This window comes from Aegilops tauschii, chromosome 4 (assembly GCF_002575655.3).
Source record: "Aegilops tauschii subsp. strangulata cultivar AL8/78 chromosome 4, Aet v6.0, whole genome shotgun sequence".
Classification (NCBI taxonomy): Eukaryota; Viridiplantae; Streptophyta; class Magnoliopsida; order Poales; family Poaceae; genus Aegilops; species Aegilops tauschii.
Window position 1 is genome coordinate 505422684 of NC_053038.3, and position 21038 is coordinate 505443721.

Here is a 21038-nt window from a genome sequence, read left to right on the forward strand (position 1 = left end):
TCTGGGGGCCCCCCTGTCTCGTGGCCCCCCGGGCACCGTCTCGCGTTGATTTTACTTCCCAAAAATCACAAATATTCCAAAATAATTCTCCGTCCGTTTTTATCCCGTTTGGACTCCGTTTGATATTGGGTTTCTACGAAACATAAAACATGCAACAAACAGGAACTGGCACTGGGCACTGGATCAATATGTTAGTCCCAAAAATAATATAAAAAGTTGCCAACAGTATATGAAAGCTGAATAATATTGGCATGGAACAATCAAAAATTATAGATACGACGGAGACGTATCAGCATCCCCAAGCTTAATTCCTGCTCTTCCTCGAGTAGGTAGATGATAAAAAAAATTTGATGTGGAATGCTACCTAGCATAATCTTGATCATGTAATCTAATCATAGTATGAATATTAAGACACGGGTGATTCAAAGAAATAGTCTATCATTTGACATAAAAATAATAATACTTCAAGCATACCAACCAAGCAATTATGTCTTATCGAAATAACATAGCCAAAGAAAGCTCATCCCTACAAAATCATATAGTCTGGCTATGCTCCATCTTCACCACACAAAGCATTCAAATCATGAACAACCCCGATGACAAGCTGAGCAATTGGTTCATACTTTTTAACGCGCTTCAGCCTTTTCAACCCTCACGCAATACATGAGCGCAAGCTATGGACATAGCACTATAGGTGGTATATGGTGTTGGTTGTGAGGACAAAAAAGGAGAAGATAATCTCACATCAACTAGGCGTATCAACGAGCTATGGAGATGCCCATTAATAGATATCAATGTGAGTGTGTAGGGATTGCCATGCAACGGATGCACTAGAGCTATAAATATATGAAAGCTCAACAAAAGAAACTAAGTGGGTGTGCATCCAACTTGCTTGCTCATGAAGACCTCGGGCATTTGAGGAAGCCCATCATCGGAATATACAAGCCAAGTTCTATAATGAAAATTCCCACTAGTATATGAAAGTGATAACTCAAGAGACTCTCTATATGAAGAACATGGTGCTACTCTGAAGCACAAGTGTGGTAAAAGGATAGTAACATTTCCCCTTCTCTCTTTTTCTCTCATTTTTTAATTATTTTTTTATTTTATTTTTTTGTGGGCTTCTTTGGCCTCTTTTTTTATTTGGGCTTCTTTGGCCTCTTTTATTTTTCATAAAGTCCGGAGTCTCATCCCGACTTGTGGGGGAATCATAGTCTCCATCATCCTTTCCTCACTGGGGCACTGCTCTAATAATGATGATCATCACACTTTTATTTACTTACAACTCAATATTACAACTCAATGTCTGGAACAAAGATATGACTCTATATGAATGCCTCCAGCAGTGTACCGGGATGTGCAATGATCTAGCGTAGCAATGACATCAAAAAATGGACAAGCCATGAAAACATCATGCTAGCTATCTTACGATCATGCAAAGCAATATGACAGTAAATGCTCAAGTCATGTATATGATGATGATGGAAGTTGCATGGCAATATATCTCGGAATGGCTATGGAAATGCCATGATAGGTAGGTATGGTGGCTGTTTTGAAGAAAATATAATGAGGCTTATGTGTGATAGAGCGTATCGTATCACGGGGTTTGGATGCACCGGCGAAGTTTGCACCAACTCTCGAGGTGAGAAAGGGCAATGCACGGTACCGAAGAGGCTAGAAAACTATGGAAGGTTGAGTGTGCGTATAATCCATGGACTCACATTAGTCATAAAGAACTCATATACTTATTGCAAAAGTTTATTAGCCCTCGAAGCAAAGTAGTACTACGCATGCCCCTAGGGGGGTAGATTGGTACGAAAAGACCATCGCTCGTCCCCGACCGCCACTCATAAGGAAAGCAATGAAAGAATACCTCATGCTCCGACTTCGTTACATAACGGTTCACCATACGTGCATGCTACGAGACTTGCAAACCTCAACACAAGTATTTCTCAATTTCACAATTACTCAACTAGCACGAAGCTAATATCACCACCTTTATATCGCAAAACTATTGCAAGGAATCAAACATATCATATTCAGTGATCTACAAGTTTTATGTAGGATTTTTATGACTAACCATGTGAATGACCAATTCCTGTCATCTCTCTAAATAGATATAAGTGAAGCAAGAGAGTTTAATTCTTTCTACAAAAGATATGCCCACGCTCTAACAAATATAAGTGAAGCAAAAGAGCATTCTACAAATGGCGGTTTTCTATGTGAAGAGAAACAGGCAATCCAAACTTCAAATGATATAAGCGAAGCACATGAAGCATTCTATAAAGCCATACTCAAAAGATTTAAGTGAAGTGCAATGAGCATTCTATAAATCAACCAAGGACTATCTCATACCAGCATGGAGCATAAAAGAAAGTGAAAACTAAATGCCAAAGACGCTCCAAGATTGCACATATTGCATGAACGAAACGAATCCGAAAACATACCGATACTTGTTGAAGAAAGAGGGGATGCCTTCCGGGGCATCCTCAAGCTTAGATGCTTGAGTCTCCTTGAATATTTACTTGGGGTGCCTTGGGCATCCCCAAGCTTGAGCTCTTTCCTCTCCTCCTTTCCCTCATACCGAGACCTTCTCGATCAAACACTTCATCCACAACTTCAACAGAAAACTCGGTAAGATCCGTTAGTATAATAAAGCAAATCACTACTATAGGTACTGTTGCAAACCAATTCATATTTTGTTTTTGCATTGTGTCTACTGTAATATAGCTTTTCCATGGCTTAATCCACTGATAGAAATTGATAGTTTCATCAAAACAAGCAAACTATGCATCAAAAACCGAATCTGTCTAAAACAGAACAGTCTGTAACAATCTGAAAATTCACCATACTTCTGGTACCCCAAAACTTCTACCAAAATTAGGACAATAAAAAATTTGTATGGAAAGACAGTGCAAAAAGAATCAGAACCGTTTGACGTTCCAGTAAAAAATGTAAAATCGCGCACTACAGCCAAAGTTTCTGTCCTGCACCGTACAAACCAACAAGCATTGTAAACATCCTAAAGGCAAACCTTGGCACATTATTTTTATTTTTAAACTTTATAAAAGCAGACAACAGAATAAATGACTCTCTAAAACTTCTGGGTTGTCTCCCTGGCAGCGCTTTCTTTAAAGCCATTAAGCTAGGCATATAATGCTCAAGTAATGGATCCACCCGGATCCCAAGGTATATCAAAGCCAATTTTAATTAACAATTATTTGTGATTTAGTAGTGAGCACAAAGCAACATATATCAAGTAATGACGAAGTCTAACTCTCTTCCTATGCATCGGCATGTCATAAAAGAACAATTCATGCGCACATAGTAAAGGCCAATGCATAGTATAAACAGTTTCTTGCAATTTTATCATGTTGGAAACATAGAGAGGTGGAGATATAGTTCCTCTCTCATAATAATTGCAAGTAGGGGCAGCAAGTACATGCATATTATACTCATCAAAATCATCATGTCTAGTAGTAAAAGGCAACCCATCAATATAATCCTTAATAAGCACAAACTTCTCCGATATCGTGTAGTTTTGGGAATTCAAAAAGATAATAGGACTATCATGCATGGATGCAATAGCAACAATTTCATGTTTAACATAAGGAACTATAGCAAGTTCATCTCCATAAACATCATTCATATTGGCATCTTGGCCACAAGCATAGCAAGCATCATCAAAAAGGGATATTTCAAGAGAATCAACGGGATCATAATAATCATCATAGCAATCATCCTTGGGTAAGCACGAAGGGGAATTAAACAATGTATGAGTTGAAGAGTTACTCTCATTAGAAGGTGGGCACGGGTAGCTAATCCGCTCTTCCTCCTTTTGTTCTTCGCTTTCATCCAATGAGCTCACAGTTTCATCAATTTCTTCTTTCATAGCTTCCTGCAAAATATTAGTCTCTTCTTGGACAGCGGAGACTTTCTCAATAAAAGCATCAATATCGGAATTATATTCATAATTCTCATAGCAATATTTCAATATAGCAAAATTTTCAGGACTATAAACATCATCATCAAAAGCTTCATACTTTTCAAACAAAGATTCAATTTCATAAGCAGCTTTAAAAGCAACAAATTCTTCAATATGTTCAACATCATAGTAATCATATATACCATTAGCATAAGAAGCTAAGGTTTCATTATCATTAAATTTGCATGAAAAGGGAAGGTGTGGAGCCTTCATACTAGAGCAACAATTATAATCATATCTCAAGCATAGATTCCGAGCATACCAACACAACATATAAATTTGATCCCATAATAGTTTCCCTTTTTGTGTCAAGCGATAATACCTAAAGTATTCATGTTGATCCAACGTGTCTCCCATTACTAGATTGAATGGGGTTTTCTCTGGATTATCAAAGTAGTACATAATATCTTTCACATAATAAGCATCGAGGGTTTTAGGAGGTTCCCCATCTCCATGAGCAGCAAGTACACCTAATTTTTTTCGTATTTCGTGTTCCATATCCATAACTAAAGATAGAGAACAACTTAGAACAGCAAATAAAAATTACTTAGTGATAAAGCAAACAAGCACACACGAGAATATTCACCCCACGCTATTGCTCCCCGGCAACGGCGCCAGAAAAAGGTCTTGATAGCCCACAAGTGTAGGAGATAATTGTAGCCTCTTTCGATAAGTAAGAGTGTCGAACCCAACGAGGAGCTAAAGGTAGAACAAATATTCTCTCAAGTCCTAGCTGCCACTGATACGACTCTACGCACGCTTAGTGTTCACTTTACCTAGAACAAGTATGAAACTAGAAGTACTTTGTAGGTGTTGTTGGATAGGTTTGCAAGATAATAAAGAACACGTAAATAAAAAGTAGGGGCTGTTTAGATAAAGAAGCAATAAAGTAAATATAGCGAGTGTGGAAAAGTGGTGGTAGGAGTTGTGAAATTGTCCCTAAGCAATTGACTACTTTACTAGACCGATAGCAAGTTTTATGTGGGAGAGGCCACTGCTAACATGTCATCCCTGACTTGGAATTCTATGCACTTATGATTGGAACTATTAGCAAGCATCCGCCACTACTAACGTTCATTAAGGTAAAACCCAACCATAGCATTAAGATATATTGGTCCCCCTTCAATCCCGTATGCATCAATTTCTATGCTAGGTTGAAGCTTCTGTCACTCTTGCCCTCCAATACATAGTCCTATCAACATACAACTAACCCTATGGTGTGATCCACGCGCGCGCTCATATTATGGGCACCAAAGGACAACAACATAACCACAAGCAAATTAAATCACCTAAGGACCCATCATGATATGGATTTTGAAGTAAATCTATATAATTATGAGAGCGTAACCCATTTTGGTTGCAAAAATTGGGAAGCATTTTGCAAGATGTATGATTTTGATGAGGGAATGCTTGTCACCATGGATCTTGGTGATCCTGACATCGACCAAGACAATATGGACATTTGGGTCCTTGTTGATACGCCTCCAATTCTACCACTATGTGAGTTTCTCAAACATAGTTATTAACTTTATATTGTTCATTTAAAAATAGTTGATAGCTTATTTCCATTGACATCTTATTTTGATTGTTCAAACAATGTGCGGAACATGGTAGACAGAACCTACTACACGATGGCTCTGAGTTAACTTATAAGGAGAAAAATCATCTCGTTGGATTTTGTACTGATTTTGAGAATTACAATATCTATTGTAAAACTCCTCCACATTATGGTCAATACGTGCCACTGGTGCACATGTTGAACTACGGTAACATCCATGGAGATGTCATGGTAAGATTTTTTAGTATTACGACATTCGTGCATCTTTTGCATAAATTCTTTTAGAACTTAACTACATTGCTAACTACAAAGTTATTACTATATGTTTTTCAACAGGAAATCCTGAATGATTGTGTGCCTCATCTGATGTATCAGAGTGGTCGCCTTGATGTTTTGAACATACGTCCAGGTCATCCTACGAATCTCAACTGTCCATACCGGATTTCTAAAAGAAGTGGAGACATGAAAATCAAGGAATAGAAAAAATGTATGGACAGTCGTAAGGAGGTTCATGGAAGCAAAAGGAAGCGAAGCGCAAGAATTGGAGATAGGATGATCTCCATTCTCCATAATGGAGAGTCAGGGTCTATATGGTTTTATGCTATTTACCTTAAAGAGGGTATTTAGGTCCTACCTAATACTGATGATCATGTGCCTAGAACAATTAAGTAGGGTTGGTTCGATGACTATGAGGATGATGATCGTATGACTTGTTATTAATAACGAGTAGAAGTTGTATGATGATGATTAGTAGGACTTATTATTATGATGATGCATGATGCGGGCATGAAGAGTTATTATATATCAGTGGGTGAAATGAACATGGATTGGATTGAAGTGAAGGCAACATGCATGTGTGGTGCATGTCGAAAGTAGTACTAATCCAAACTTGATCAAGTTAGGATTAGTATTACTTTCCACATGCACCACATGTTGCCTTCACTTTAATCTAAGCCATGTTTAGGCATAGCAGTAGCGTTGGTAAACCAAACACGGAAAAAAGAGAGGACACTTCTCTCTGTTAACTAGCTAACACACCCTAAATTACCCCCTAAACCACCCCCTTTCAAAAAAAAAAAAAAAACCTCAACTACTGCTAGCTGCTGACGCGTGGATGCCTATTGGTCCCAGTTGGTGCCACCAACCGGGACCAAAGGCAATCCTGCCTTCGCTCGCCGCAGCGGCCACGTGGAGGCCCATCTGTCCCGGTTCATGTAAGAACCGGGACTAAAGGCCTAGGGCATTAGTAATGACCCTTTAGTCCCGGTTCAAAAACCGGGACAAATGGGCCTTACGAACCGGGACAATAGGCCCTTTTCTACTAGTGCTATAAGTTATCACTAATACATTCCGAATAATTGCTTAAACTAAAAAAATAACAACAAATATGACATGTTCAACTAGTTCTATTAATTCAACTAGTTCTTACTAAATATAAACTTACTATAAATAGAAATAAACTAGTTCTTTCTAAAATAAACTAGTTCAACTAGTTATATTAATTTTCTTACTAAAAATACATTAGTTCTATTAATTCAACTAGTTCTTACTAAAACTAAACTAGTTCAACTAGTTTATAAATTTACATACTAATTATTTTAAACACTTACAAAAAACAGTAAAAAAACTACATTATACAATAGTAAAAAACATCTACTATTAACCATACTGCCCTAGTTAACTAGTACCATCACTACTACTAATTAACATCTACTACTACTAAAAATCATTATCTATGAACCCTACTACTAATTAACATATACTACTACTGCTAATTAACATGGCAGAGGAAGAAAAAGCAGAGAGAGAGGGGGTGGGGGAGGGGTGGGGGGCTTACAGACAGGGGAGAGACGGTGGCGGGGAGGTGCTCGGCGATGGAGGTAGCGGCGGCGAGGGTGGGCTCGGGATCGGGAGGCGGCGGTCCTGGGCGGGCTCGGGCGGCGGCGGTGAGGTCGAGGGCGGCGGCGGTGAGGTCGAGAGTGGCGACGGTGAGGTCGAGAGCGACGGCAGGCGGCGGCGGTGAGGTTGAGGGCGGCCTCGGGCGGCGGCGGTGAGGGTAGGCTAGGGCTCGGGCGACGGCGACAGAGGAGTTAGGGAAACAGGAGGGAGAGGGGGGAAAGGAGGACTTAGCAAAATTTTGAGCCTGCGCGAGTGGTTACGTCGAACTAGCAGTAGCGCTGTTTCGGAAACGCGCTATAGCTAAGTTAGCTATAGCGCGTTTAAGCAAAACACGCTGCTGCTAAAGGAAGCAGTTATTTCTTTTGTTTATCCTTACATTTTCTTTTTTTCATTTCTCTGTTTTCTACTTTTTCATTTTCATTTACTTATTTTTTTATTTTTTTATTTTTCTTTCTTTCTTAGCAGCAGCGCTCTATGCAGGAAACGCGCTGCAAAAACGACCATAGTGGTAGCGCGCTTTGTGCGGAACCGCTACTACTATTCCTAGCCTACCGCCAACACGGTAGGACTTATAGTGGTAGCGCTTTTTGCTGCACACGCGCTACTGCTATAGTTGTAGCTATAGCGCGCTTTCCTAGAACGCGCTACTATAAAATAGCAGTAGCGCCCTGTTTTAACCAGCGCTACTGCTATACCTCTGTATATAGGATTTTTCCTAATAATGGCAAGGATACAGTATTCCCAGCTTCATCTTCGGCTGCAGCTTGGACATCGAGTATGATCAGGGCGAGGCCGGCGCATATTCGGGTTCGGTGCCGCGCCGTCTTCTTTGTTCTCACAGGTAGTACGGGTGGTTAACTATCGGGCATTCAGCTACTGTTTTCCGAGTGACAGAAAGAAGACTGGATATTTGTCCATCGGGGATTACAACCGTGACAATTTTACTTCTTACACCCCCTTGTTCGTGGCTCATCAACGGCCGGTGTTTGCACTGACACTGGATAAGGTGGTGGTCAATGGGATCACGCTCATCACAGACCCCTCAGAAATGATGGTTGACACTGGGGCAAAATGGACGGTGCTGCGGTCTGATACCTTCAGCCAACTTGAGACGGTAATCTCCAAGGCTTTGCGAACTTTGGGATATAAGCGCACCCTTGTTCTGGGACCAAATCATATGTGCTATGAGGATGACTTATTCACAGTGTTCCGCAATTGGTCCGCTTTGCCTGTGGTACAGCTTTCGTTCGACATGGGTGCTACACTTACATTGGCACCCGAGGGCTCATTTCATTTTACAAGCAGTCATGGACTATGCACGTATTTCATGAGAGATGCTGGCATGGGAAAAGCAGGTTTGCAGCTGATGGGGAACTCGGTCACACGGTCGACCGGCGTCACCTTTGATTTTCAAGGGGGTCGATTTGCTTTTAGGGATGGAGACTGCTGATCAGTCATCAGTCTAAAATGTGAGTGTGACCGGTCAGTTGTTCTTATTAAATGCTCAATTAAAATGTTAATATTGTGTATTGGCACTAATAGATGCATGCTTTATCCCTTGTTTGCAGCCACATCCTCGACGGCGCAGGACATGTCCTCTAGGACACCAATGACTGGCACCGGGCATGAAGAGTTTGCAGGAGCAGGCTGCTCCTGCAGTTCTGCTCACTTGTTCAGGAGCTTCGCGTGTTCTTGTTTCAGTACTAGATTCCCAATAATTGTAACAATGCATGTCCAACTTGTGCACTACTTGGCTATTAAAGAATAGAAAGATCATAAACCCTTTCGGTGTTGCATTCCTTTAGAGTCTCAGAGTATTTTGTTCTACGCCAGAGTATCTATAGCCGGAATCCTCATATCCGCCTCAATGTTCGGGCGGCCTGCCCGGAGAGAAAACTGCCACCCAACTGGACCTGACAAACTCGGCCCATACGTCCAGGCTGACGGGCACCCCTCATTCCAAGCTCATATCTAGGGCGGATATGGGGGTTCCCGGATGCATCTGCCAGGTACCCAAGCCAAATCTCTTGAAGACCATTGAGATTGCTCGACCTGCCATCTTCCTCTCCTCTTTTTTGCCTCATCCATACAAGCGCCATAGTAGCTCCGCCGCCATCGTTGATCCGTCGTCGTTCCCAACCCACAGCGCCCATTCGGAGGCCCCAACCCACAATGCCGCTGACCGTGCCGCCACCAGACGGACAGGCCGCCATCCACACGAATTTATGGAATATGAAAGTACTAGCCAAAGTGAAAATCTTCATATGGAGGTGTCTGCACAACGCCATCCCGTGCTATAGTGCTCTTATGAATTGCCACATCGGACGGGTTTCTCAATAACCTTTGTGTCAAGCCGGGGCGGAAGACATTTTTCATATGTTGTTTAATTGTACTAGATCACAGGCAGTTTGGGATGCTCTCGGGATCACACCAGATATCAATTTCGCTTGTATGACCGATCAGTCGAGAGCATCCCTCATCGAGTTTATCCTATGCGACGTATCCTATCAGAGATTGTATTCTGGACCGTTGGAGTTGCCGGAGCTCATATTTATGGTGTGTTGGTACCATTGGTGGCAACGACGGCAATTCCTTCGGGGAGAAGACATTTTGTCTCCACAAAGAAATGCGTCGGCGGCCCTTGCTTTAGCTATGAATTTTGCTCATGCAGTGGAGATAAAAAACAAGCCTAAAATCAACAAGTGGCTGGTGTTTCTTTCTGGACAACAAATTTTAAATATTGATGCACCATTTACCGAGGGTGACAACGCAGGCTCATGTGGAGCTGTGATCCGTGATCACCGGGGAAGTGTTATAGCGGCATCTACGGAAGACTGGAACATGTAGCTGACGTGTTCACAGCAGAAGAAGTTGCCTTGCTTGAGGGGCTGAAGCTAGCAAGAAATACATGAAGCTCTAATCTGGTGGTGAGATCGGACAACATCACAGTGGTGGATACTATAAAATGCAACAAAGGGTATTCTATGGTGGCAGCGTCGGTTCTTGATGATTGTCGTAGTATTTTACATTTTTACTAGATTTCGGGAGGGTTAATATTGAGCATTATAGTAGAGAAACACATTATGTAGCTCATGAGTTAGCTAGATGGGGATGCGCAAATAACCCTTCTCTTTGGGTTACTTCTACCTTTAATTATCAGATGTTGTGTGTTATTACCTTGGACATGAATGGTGGTTTACTATGTTGTAGTTAGCACTCCTAATAAGATTAGGAACCAGACTAGTTCCTGGTTTTCTAAAGCTAGGCTCCTAAATTAATATTGCAGCGCTGAATAGAAGTGCAAACATTCTTAACCTTAACCCCATTTCTTTTATCTTTGAGTTTGTTTTGTAGGTTTTAATACAAAAGGGAAAGTTTAAAATAAGGAGAAGCTAGAAGAAGATCAAGCTTAGTTTAGCTTAGGATTTTTTTTTCTCTTGGTATTGACCATGTACTGTTCAGCAATATCATTTGTCTATCTTTGTAATACTTTATATATTGGTATTGTGATTAATAAAGCGTTCTATTGATATCACCCTCATAGCAAACTCTTGTATAATCTTCACCACCAGTGCATGCTATCTTAGAAAAAAATAACATAAAGAAATGTAAGTTGGACGACACCGTCGCAGTTCTTCATGTACGATGGCCACGTCACAACTAGGTCGGAGTCTTTTCCATGGCAAGAACGATACACCGACAGAAGATCAAAAGGAATATCCGTGACACCATAAATTTGCACAAGTAACAAGCACCCTCGTCAACATCAAACTAGCCTGGCGACACCAAATGGCGACTCCCACCCCTCTCCTCTCCACCTCTGGCGACTCCCATGGCGATTCTAGGGTTTAACCCTACAATCTCCACCTGGCGAACCCAATGGATGGCCTCCTCCATTGGGACTTTTCCCCCGGCCTTAAGGTCGAGGCACAGGTGCGTGCACGGTTTGGATCTACGGTCCACTTCGTCCCCAACCCCGGCTCCAAGGAATTCTTCCTTGAAGTTTCCTTCTCCTCGGCCTCTTTTCCCCTCTCGGTGGACTCGGTTGGTTTGGCTCTTCAATCATGTATTGGAGGGCTTAGTGATGGCTTCAATGTTGTTCGCTTGGGAGATCGTCATTTCCGGTTCTCGGTGGCATCAAATCGAGTGGGTCACTTTATCTTTGGTCTACAGGATCGTATTTGGCCGGATTTTATCTGTCACTTTCATTTGCATCGCGGTATGGACAATCGCCCCCGGATTCAATCATGGCATGCGGACTCTGAGCTGACTGGTTTGGCTTCTTCACCTGGTCCGGCTATCAAATCTAAATGGTTATCTTCACAACATTATGTGCCTATGGATCCTGCATCTATTCCAGTGTTTCAGAATTTGGGTTTGATCCCGCCGCCGACGGACTTGCATTCCGGTGAGCCTCCGGCTGTGATCTCTTTTGGTAGTTTTCTGGCTCCGGTTTCTCCGGATATTCTTCGGATTGGGTCCATATCCCTACCTATCTCCTTCGATATTCCGGCCAAGTTGCCTTCTTTTCGAGGTGGGTTGTTTGATTTGGGATCATGGGAGTCCATTCCTGATGATACTCTTTACTCCATCTTGGATGGATGGCAGGCTGGTTATGATAATGACAGTGTTAAGCAAATGGTACAAATTTCATCAGTTCCAACCAAAGATTATATATACAAACGGCTTAAGCATTGTTCTATATGTGATCGGCTTGGACATGTCGCAGAAAATTGCACTGGGTACTTTTATCAAAGTTGTGGGGATGTTTCTGGGCATGGTTCCTGTTTTTCTTCACGTAGAAACTCCCACAAGCATGTGCCATGCAAGGTGGGCCCGGACCCTTTAGGCCATCCATGCAATGCCTGCTCTGCAACTGACCACATGACTAGGCTTTGTCCTGGGCTCCGTCGTTGCATGCTTTGCCACTGTCTGGGTCATGCGGCCCGTAAGCCCAGATCTTGCAAATTTTTACCTCATTGGGCTTGGGCACAAAAATCCCTACAAGTAACAAAATCTGAGAGGATCTTGCCTCGGGGTGAGTTGGGTGTGTCTGTGTTTGGAAATTCTATGGTTGTTGGTATGGCCCGTGTTGTGAGGGATACGCGTGCCCGTTGGGTTTGGAAACAGAAACAGAAAATCCCACGCTCCTCGGAAGTGGCCACCCCCCATTGCTTGACGATACGCCTCCCCGGTCAGGGTGTAGTCACTTCAGCCTGCCAAAAACCCCAATCGGGTGAGCCGGCGTCATCCTCGAGCTCACCACCCCCACCTTCATTGCCCCCGTTCCCATCGCCTTCTCTCTGTCCATCATCGGTGATTCCCCTTTGGGCGGATACCAAACCTCCGGCAACTCTAGCTATGGCGAACTTCCTAGTGCGCCCGTTCGCCTTTGCTCCGGTTGGATCGACCTTCGACCGTGGCCCTGCTCATCGCGTCCAGCGCCATGTCATGGTGGTAGATGATCCGCCCCTCAACCATGACAGGTATGCTATTGTTTCAGTCCATCCTCCAGTCCCTGATCATCAAAAGGAGCTCTGGCTAGCCGAGGTCTGTCGCATTATCACTGGGGATCTAGAGTATGATTTGGTGGATGATTTCATTTACCCGCTGGGAATTGGCTGTGTGGTTTTTGCGGATATGGAGAGTCGGGATGCTGCCATTAGAGAGGGACCTCACGCTTTGACTGAGGATTCTACTTTCTCTTTAGTACCTCATGACGAATGTTTCAATATGCGCATGCCTGCTTTTGAATATGAGGTTTGGGTCATGTTTCTAGCTTTCCCAATGGACTACCAGACTGAACACTATATTCATAAGGCTGTTTCTAATTTTGGAAAGCTTCTTGTCTGGCCACGCCCGGGTCACAACAAAGCTAGAGTTCTGGTTAAGTGTCATATCAAAGATGTTGCTGAGGTGCCGCACAGTCTGTTGGTTACCAGGGTTGGTTTGTTGCCAGGGCTTGCTCGATCTTGGTCTGTACCTGTGTATGTTCTGAATGGCAGAAATACTATTCCCAGCTTAGTTGGTAATGAAGATGTTCCTCCTCTTCTGAATGCATCACCCCACCCATATGAGCTTCCCTACTACACCCTCATGCAGCAGGCAAGAATTGATGAGATGACTGCTCAAGAGGCTCTGAATGAAGCGGTATGGAATGCCCCGGATCCTGCCCAGGAGCACATTCAGGATAATGGTTGGCCTATGTGGCCCGTGGTTCCTCCGCCATACACAGGGTTCAGTTTTAGAACTTTCTTCCAGTACGACGGGCCGTCCCTGATGGATGGTGTGGACCCAGAAAACAATGTTCAGGACAACCTGTCTGATATTTGGTCTTCTGACTCAGAGTTTCAGGCGGTGGAAGCGTTGGCTGATGGTTTTGTGCTTGGGAATCCTGCTGCACGACTAGCGTTTGTCAGAGCAGGAGGAGATTCAGCTAATTTCATTGTGGTTGTCGATCATGAGTTGTTGCTTTGGATGGGAGGGATGCTCAAACGCATATATACGCCGGCCCTCACTTTTCAGCAATCTGAGGCTGTTATGTTACCCCTTAACCCGTTCAAGTTTCTCCAGAACCAACTGAATGCTGCTGCGGCTGCCTGGCTGAAGGCATGGTCCCAGAGCGTGATGTTATGTCAGAGGTGTTCAGTTCAATCTTTCAGTTGGGGGCTGTCATCATACCCTCATTTCTGCTGCAGGAGTCTGTTGAGCACATGTCTGAAGTGATTGATACTGATTGGGAGATGGCGGCTCGCTCTCCTGGTCTCAAGGCGATCTCACGACTTGTTTCTGAAGATACAGAGTTATAGTCAGTGCCCCTATCTGATCAAGAGACTGCTCTTCAGGTGATTGCTTCTACTTCTCTTTATAATGCTCCCCAGTCTCGCAATGTGCTAGTGCCTCTCGACACAACCACCGTCAGAAGAAGCACTCGATCTAACAAGTATGATGGCTTCAAGATCAATCACGTCTCTGACACCAAGCGCTCTAAGTCGCGGGTGAAACCACGCGAGACCTCTTTTATCACAGCTGTTTCTTTGGCTGCTGCCCCCGTACAGGTTAGGTCTGATGCTTGTCCCCCTCCTATGTCGATTGAAGATCTTCAACAGATGGGCAGCCGTTGTGGGATTGCGCAGGATGTTCTTTCTCCTGAGAAGCTGCTGGATGATCAGCGCTCGTCCACTGGAGCTGGAGACTGAATTTTCGCTCGTTCATGAATAAGTCGTGGAATGTACTGTCGTGGAACATCAGGGGCATCAACTCTGATGCTAAAACTTTGGCTCTTAGGAATGCTATTGATACTAGTGGTTGTTCTGTGCTATGTATCCAGGAAACAAAGCGTGACTCTTTTGATCTGGCGTTTATTAAAACTTTCTGCCCTAAGCGTTTTGATAAATTTGTGTTTGCCCCATCAGTGGGTGCCTCTGGTGGTCTTATTATCATATGTAATAGCTCTGTGTTTGTGGGCACGCCTTGGTATGTTGACTCGTTTGCTGTGGGTGTCTCTTTCGTTGCTACTCAGTCTAGTGATTCTTGAAAATTGATCAATGTCTACGGTCCATGCTCTGGTCAGCGTCGGGTGGATTTTACTAACTGGTTATTTGACCTAAATATACCTGATGATGAAAATTGGTTGATCCTTGGAGATTTCAATTTTATTCGTTCCACGAATAATAGGAACAAGCCTGGGGGCGACGCTGCGGACATGTTGTTGTTTAATGAAATCATTCGAGCGCAGTCTCTGATGGAGTTACCTGTGAAGGGCAGAACATATACCTGGAGCAATATGCAAGACGACCCCCTGCTCGAACAGCTCGATTGGTTCTTTTCTTCCTCTTGTTGGACTACCTCCTTCCCAAACACGATGGTCCTGCGATTGGGGAAACCGGTGTCTGATCATATTCCTTGTGTGGTTGCAATTGAATCTAATATCCCCAAGTCCAAGCTCTTCCGCTTTGAGAATTTCTGGGTTAACCATGCTGGGTTTATGGATGTGGTTGCCACCTCTTGGTCCAAGGCATGCCATGCCGCGAACGCTGCTGCCCGCATTTGTAAAAAAACTGAAAACTCTGAGATATGATCTCAAGAGATGGAGCAGAGATATCTCAAAGCTGAAAATTATGATCCAGAACAGTAATGAATCTTTAGCTCTGATGGATAATCTCGAGGACAAAAGACCCCTATTTATCCAGGAGTCAAACTTTCGGAGGATTTTGAAATCTCACTTGCAGACACTGTTAAAATTTCGGAACGAGTACTGGAGGAAAAGATGCACGATCAGGTATTTCAGATTTGCTGATGAAAACACCAAGCTCTTTCAATCTCTAGCCACTGAGAGATATAGACACAATTCTATTGCCATGCTTCGTGATGATGCTGTGGAAATCCATGACCACGTTGGCAAGGAAGGGGTGTTGTTCAAAACCTATAAGGATCGTTTGGGTTCTTCTAAACCCACTAACATGCGTTTTGATCTTTCTAGAATCATTCGTCGGATCGAGGGACTGGATCAATTGTCGGCACCTTTTTCCAATGAAGAGATTGATATTGTTATTAAGGAAATGCCGAGTGACAGGGCTCCAGGTCCTGATGGTTTTAATGGTTGTTTCCTTAAGAGCTGCTGGCAGATCATCAAGTCGGACTTCTATGAGCTGTGCCATGCCTTTCATGCTGGAGGGCTAGATATCACCAGCATTAGTGAGGGGTATATCACCTTGATCCCTAAGAACTCTTCTCCAGAAACTGCAAATGATTATAGACCAATCACTTTACTGAATTGTTGTCTGAAAATCATCACAAAGATCTTGGCTAATCGGCTACAGAAAGTCATCCTCAAAATCATCCATAAAAACCAGTACGGTTTCATCAAAGGGAGGACAATCCAAGATTGCCTGGCGTGGTCGTTTGAATACATCCATCAATGCCATACCTCAGCGAGGGAAAACATCCTCCTCAAGTTAGACTTTGCTAAGGCGTTTGACACGATTGAGCACGCCCCCATGATGGAGATCATGAAGCACATGGGTTTTGATGACAAATGGCTTGGATGGATGAAAACGATCTTTGGCTCGGGGGTTTCTTCTGTACTCCTTATGGAGTTCCTGGTCGGAAATTTAATTGTAAATGTGGTGTGCGACAGGCTGACCCTCTCTCACCGTTGATCTTCGTCCTTGCGGCTGACCTTCTCCAAGCAGCAATTAATGATGCTTTCGCTCGAGGACTAGTTGAGCTTCCTCTCCCTCGTGACAGTGCGGGTGACTTCCCCGTTGTCCAATACGCTGACGACACGATTTTGGTTATGCAGGCATGTCCCGAACAGGCTACCCGTATGAAAACTATCTTGGAGGATTATGCTATTTCGATTGGGCTGAAGATCAACTTTCAGAAATCAACTCTTATACCCATTAACATTGATCACCAGCGTGCTTGTGAATTTGCTGGGGTTTTTGGTTGTTCTCTTGGTTCCATGCCCTTCACCTACCTCGGCCTGCCAATGGGCACGACGAGGCCAAGTGTTCTTGATCTTATGCCGCTAGTAAATGCAGTCAAGAGGAAGACGTCCACTGCGTTGTCGCTGATGTCATCCGGGGCCAAACTGACCTTGGTCAATACTGTTGTGACTTCGATGCTGATATATGCAATGTGCACAATCAAATTGCACCCAAAAGTGATCGAGCATCTGGACAAACTGTGTAGATATTGCCTCTGGGCAAAAAATTCTGATGATGGGGTCAAGAATAACTCCCTTGCGGACTGGGAACTTGTCTGCCGCCCAAAACGCTGCGGAGGCCTTGGTGTTATTGATATCAAAACACAGAATGTTGCCCTTCTCCCAAAACATCTATTCAAATTCTATAATCATGAAGATGTCCCCTGGGTGGAGCTGGTTTGGGACGCTTACTACAGAAACAGAATACCGCATGCAACTGAGGCAGTGGGCTCTTTCTGGTGGAAGGACGTGATGCAACTCAGTGGGATCTTCCGGGGGATCACCAAAGTCACCTTGGGGGATGGCTCTAGCGCTTTATTCTGGAAAGATGTTTGGTCGATAATAGTCAGGATTCCCCACTCATGGACATGTACCCACGGGCTTTCTCATTTTGCTTGAATGAAGACGACTCCATTGCTAAGGTTCTTACTGCAACTGACCCAGCCATGATCTTTAGTCTGCCTCTCTCGATCCAGGCGAGGGAGGAAATCAAAGAGATCCAGGAGGGGTTGACACAAAATCGTGTGGCCAACGACCGTTGTGACACATGGGAATGCACGCTCGGGCGCTTCTCGTCCAAGAAATTCTATAATCACTGCTACAAGCAGGTTGTGGCAGATGAGGCGTTCGGATGGCTCTGGAAAGCCAAGAGCCTGATCAAATTCAAGATGTTCGGGTGGCTGCTCCTTGTTGATCGTCTGAATACCAGGAATATGCTCAAACGCAGACATTTTGCTGTCGCGGGGGGCAACTACACATGCATGCTCTGTCAAAACCCTCCCGAGGAAACTGTGGAACATCTGTTCTTCAATTGCCCCTTTAGCCAACAATGCTGGAGTAAAGTTGGATTGGCGTGGCCGATAGATGCCAACAGATTGGCTCTGCTGCGTGGGGTAGGGATAACTGGAGGCAACCTCTTTTCATGGATATATTTCTTTTGGCTGCTTGGAGTCTATGGATGGAGAGAAACAACCAACACTTCAGAGGGACTCAGCACTCCTTCGGAGCATGGCTGGCTAGATTCAAGCATCTCTTGGAGTTGCTAACACATAACTGCAGAGAGGAACTTCGCCCCTTCCTGTCTAATTACATTGTAAATTTGGGTCACTAGGATTGTGGATAGCTTGCATGGTCGGGGGGCCGCGAAAACCCTTTGTAACACATATGTAACTGTTCTTTTGTGAGTAATACAAAGTCAGTGGGAGCCTCTCCCACTGTCATTCATCCTAAAAAAAACATCAAACTAGCCTCTACGCAAAACTCTAAAAGACTAAGGAAACAAGAGAATAACCACACCGAATGAAATATGAAAAGCATGACAGCAGCACTACTTTAGTCTACACTATACATACAGTGGCGGAGCTTGATGGAGATTATTGAGGGGGCATATCAGAGTTGAAGGGGTGAAGAATACAAGCTATGCATGAACTCTGAGAAACCTTGGATATTCAATCCAATAATTAAGGATACACTTAAGAGTTTCCCTAGATTATAGGGGAGGGGGCATGGCCCCCTTTGCCTCTCATCCGCCACTATATACATACACTAGAAAAGTTTTGTAAAAGTGTGCAGCCCCATCCGTTGCTTTCCTTCTTTCTCTTCTCTTTCCTCTCGACTATTTTGGCAAGAACTTATAATATCCTCTTGTTTGTTAGCACAAAGGAAAGGATATGGTGCTATGACTTACTTCTGGCTCGATACTTGGCTTACTCCACGTCCGCTCTCCACGGTTTACCCAAGCCTCTACTCTCACTCCACTGGGCCTTTAGTTAGAGTGGCAAATATTATGCGTTTCGGTATAGACTTTAACCTGCGTGATCGTCTGATCTCTGCGGCTGTTGCAGAATTGTCCTCTCTTTTGTCTTTGCTGCAGGATTTTATGCTGAGCGACGAGCAGGACTCACGCTTCCTCAACGGTGGTCATCCATTCTCCACCAAGAAAGCATACAAGCTGCTGACACAAGGAGTGGACGAAGACACAAACGCAAAGATCTTTTGGCCCACCAGAGTGCCCAACAAAATCAAGGTTTTCGCATGGTTGGCCTTCAAGGGGCGATTAAACACAAAGGCCAATCTTGCTCGCAAGACAATCACTCCCACAGCCACATGCCCGAGATGTTCTCTCCAAGACGAAGATACAGATCACTTGTTCCTGCACTGCCCGCTGGCTGTCAGGATTTGGCAATGCTGCGGAATCGGAATCCACGCACTCTCCTACATCTACTCTGGGACAATGCCACACTACCAACGGATCTGGACACGACTGCCTGGCCCTTCGTCCTCTTGGCAATCATGTGGCGCATTTGGGATGCCAGGAATGAGCAGGCCTTCAACTCCATCGACGTTCACTCCTCTCTGTCACTTAACCTAATAGTATCAGACTTGGACTTATGGTCACATCGCTTACGAAAGCAATGTGATAAGGACGCCGTCTTCTCGTGGCGGTTGTTCCTCTCCTCGCGCCTCGGCGTGCCTATGTAATATGTCATGCTTGTGATTCCGCTCTTTGAGTAATATATTCAGGTGGGGAGCTCCCCCCCCCCCCCTTGATTCTAAAAAAACTTATAATATCCTCTCATTAGCTCTCTCTCTCTCTCTCTCTCTCTCTCTCTCTCTCTCTCTCTCTCTCTCTAATGTCCAATAAGAACAAATCATATTCTTGTATCTATGCCTAGCTAAGGATGGACAATTTTTCCCGAGGCATTTAATCGTCAGATAAGAATAGATTACTACCAAGTGCCCTTATTCTTGATGAAGAATCGCATATCACTAGTATGCAAGATTTGAGAGCAAAAATCCAAACTCCTTGATGCTTAGTTGCTAGGTTTGTTGACCTAAATCTTGTACCTTGTGTGTACTCATAGTGTTAAGTCATTTAGTGCAGTTTTTATTTAACCAATAGCATAGCAATTCTGCCCAAGTTGGCATTGCTTTTCCATATGGAAAAGATAACTTTTCTCCCCCTCTCTAGTTACACTCCTCTTCTCTCTTTCAACTCCTTCCTGATGGTCTTGTGAAGATTGGTCTTCAGGAAATCTAGACAACCTACTTCTTGTGGCCAGCCTTCTCCTAGCTTCTTCTTCTTGATTTTAAACTACTAGTAACGGTGGATTTTGCCCCTGTTTGGTATTGCTGTACCAAGTGTTGCTATGGCCTTGGGAGTACTATCTATAGTGTTTAATTATCAGTTGTCTTCTTCTTCTCACAAGTGGCACGGCTGGTTAACTATCAGGCATCCAACTACTGTTTTCCAAGTGAGAGAAAGAAGACTGGGTATTTGTCCATCGGGGATTACAACCGTGACGATTCTAATTCTTACACCCCATTGTTCGTGGCTCATCAACGACCGGTGCACTAACAGACGTCCATGAGAAATTGATGTTTTTAATGGAAAAATCAGAATAAATTCAAGCCTAGTTTCTAATGTGCAGGAAAAAGATAAAGAGACAAGCAACTTACCGAAGGTGGAGGAGGGGCTGCTGGTGGATGATGACATCCCTGGTGCAAGGATCAAGACAAGCAACACTATGGCAAAATCCATTGCACCTCGATATATCAAGCTTCAAGAGTACTGTAGCACTCGTATTGTTATTTTTAACTGAGGATTAAAAGAGCTGGAGCGCAGCCGGTGTGCAAACAAACGTAGAAACCAGTGGCTAAACCTTGGTGATTCAGCTGGACATGAGTAGGTGAAGATGAAATTAGTGGCTGATCGATTCTAGCGGGTGAAGGATGCATGTGTCAACCGTGACTTTGAAGTTTGAACATGACTTTTTTACCTCCAGCAAATTTTTTTCTTGACTTCTTCAGTGTGTCGTATACACATTGTTCAATAATACTGGGATAATAACATGTACAGTACAAAATACCATGGAAAGTATTGGAGT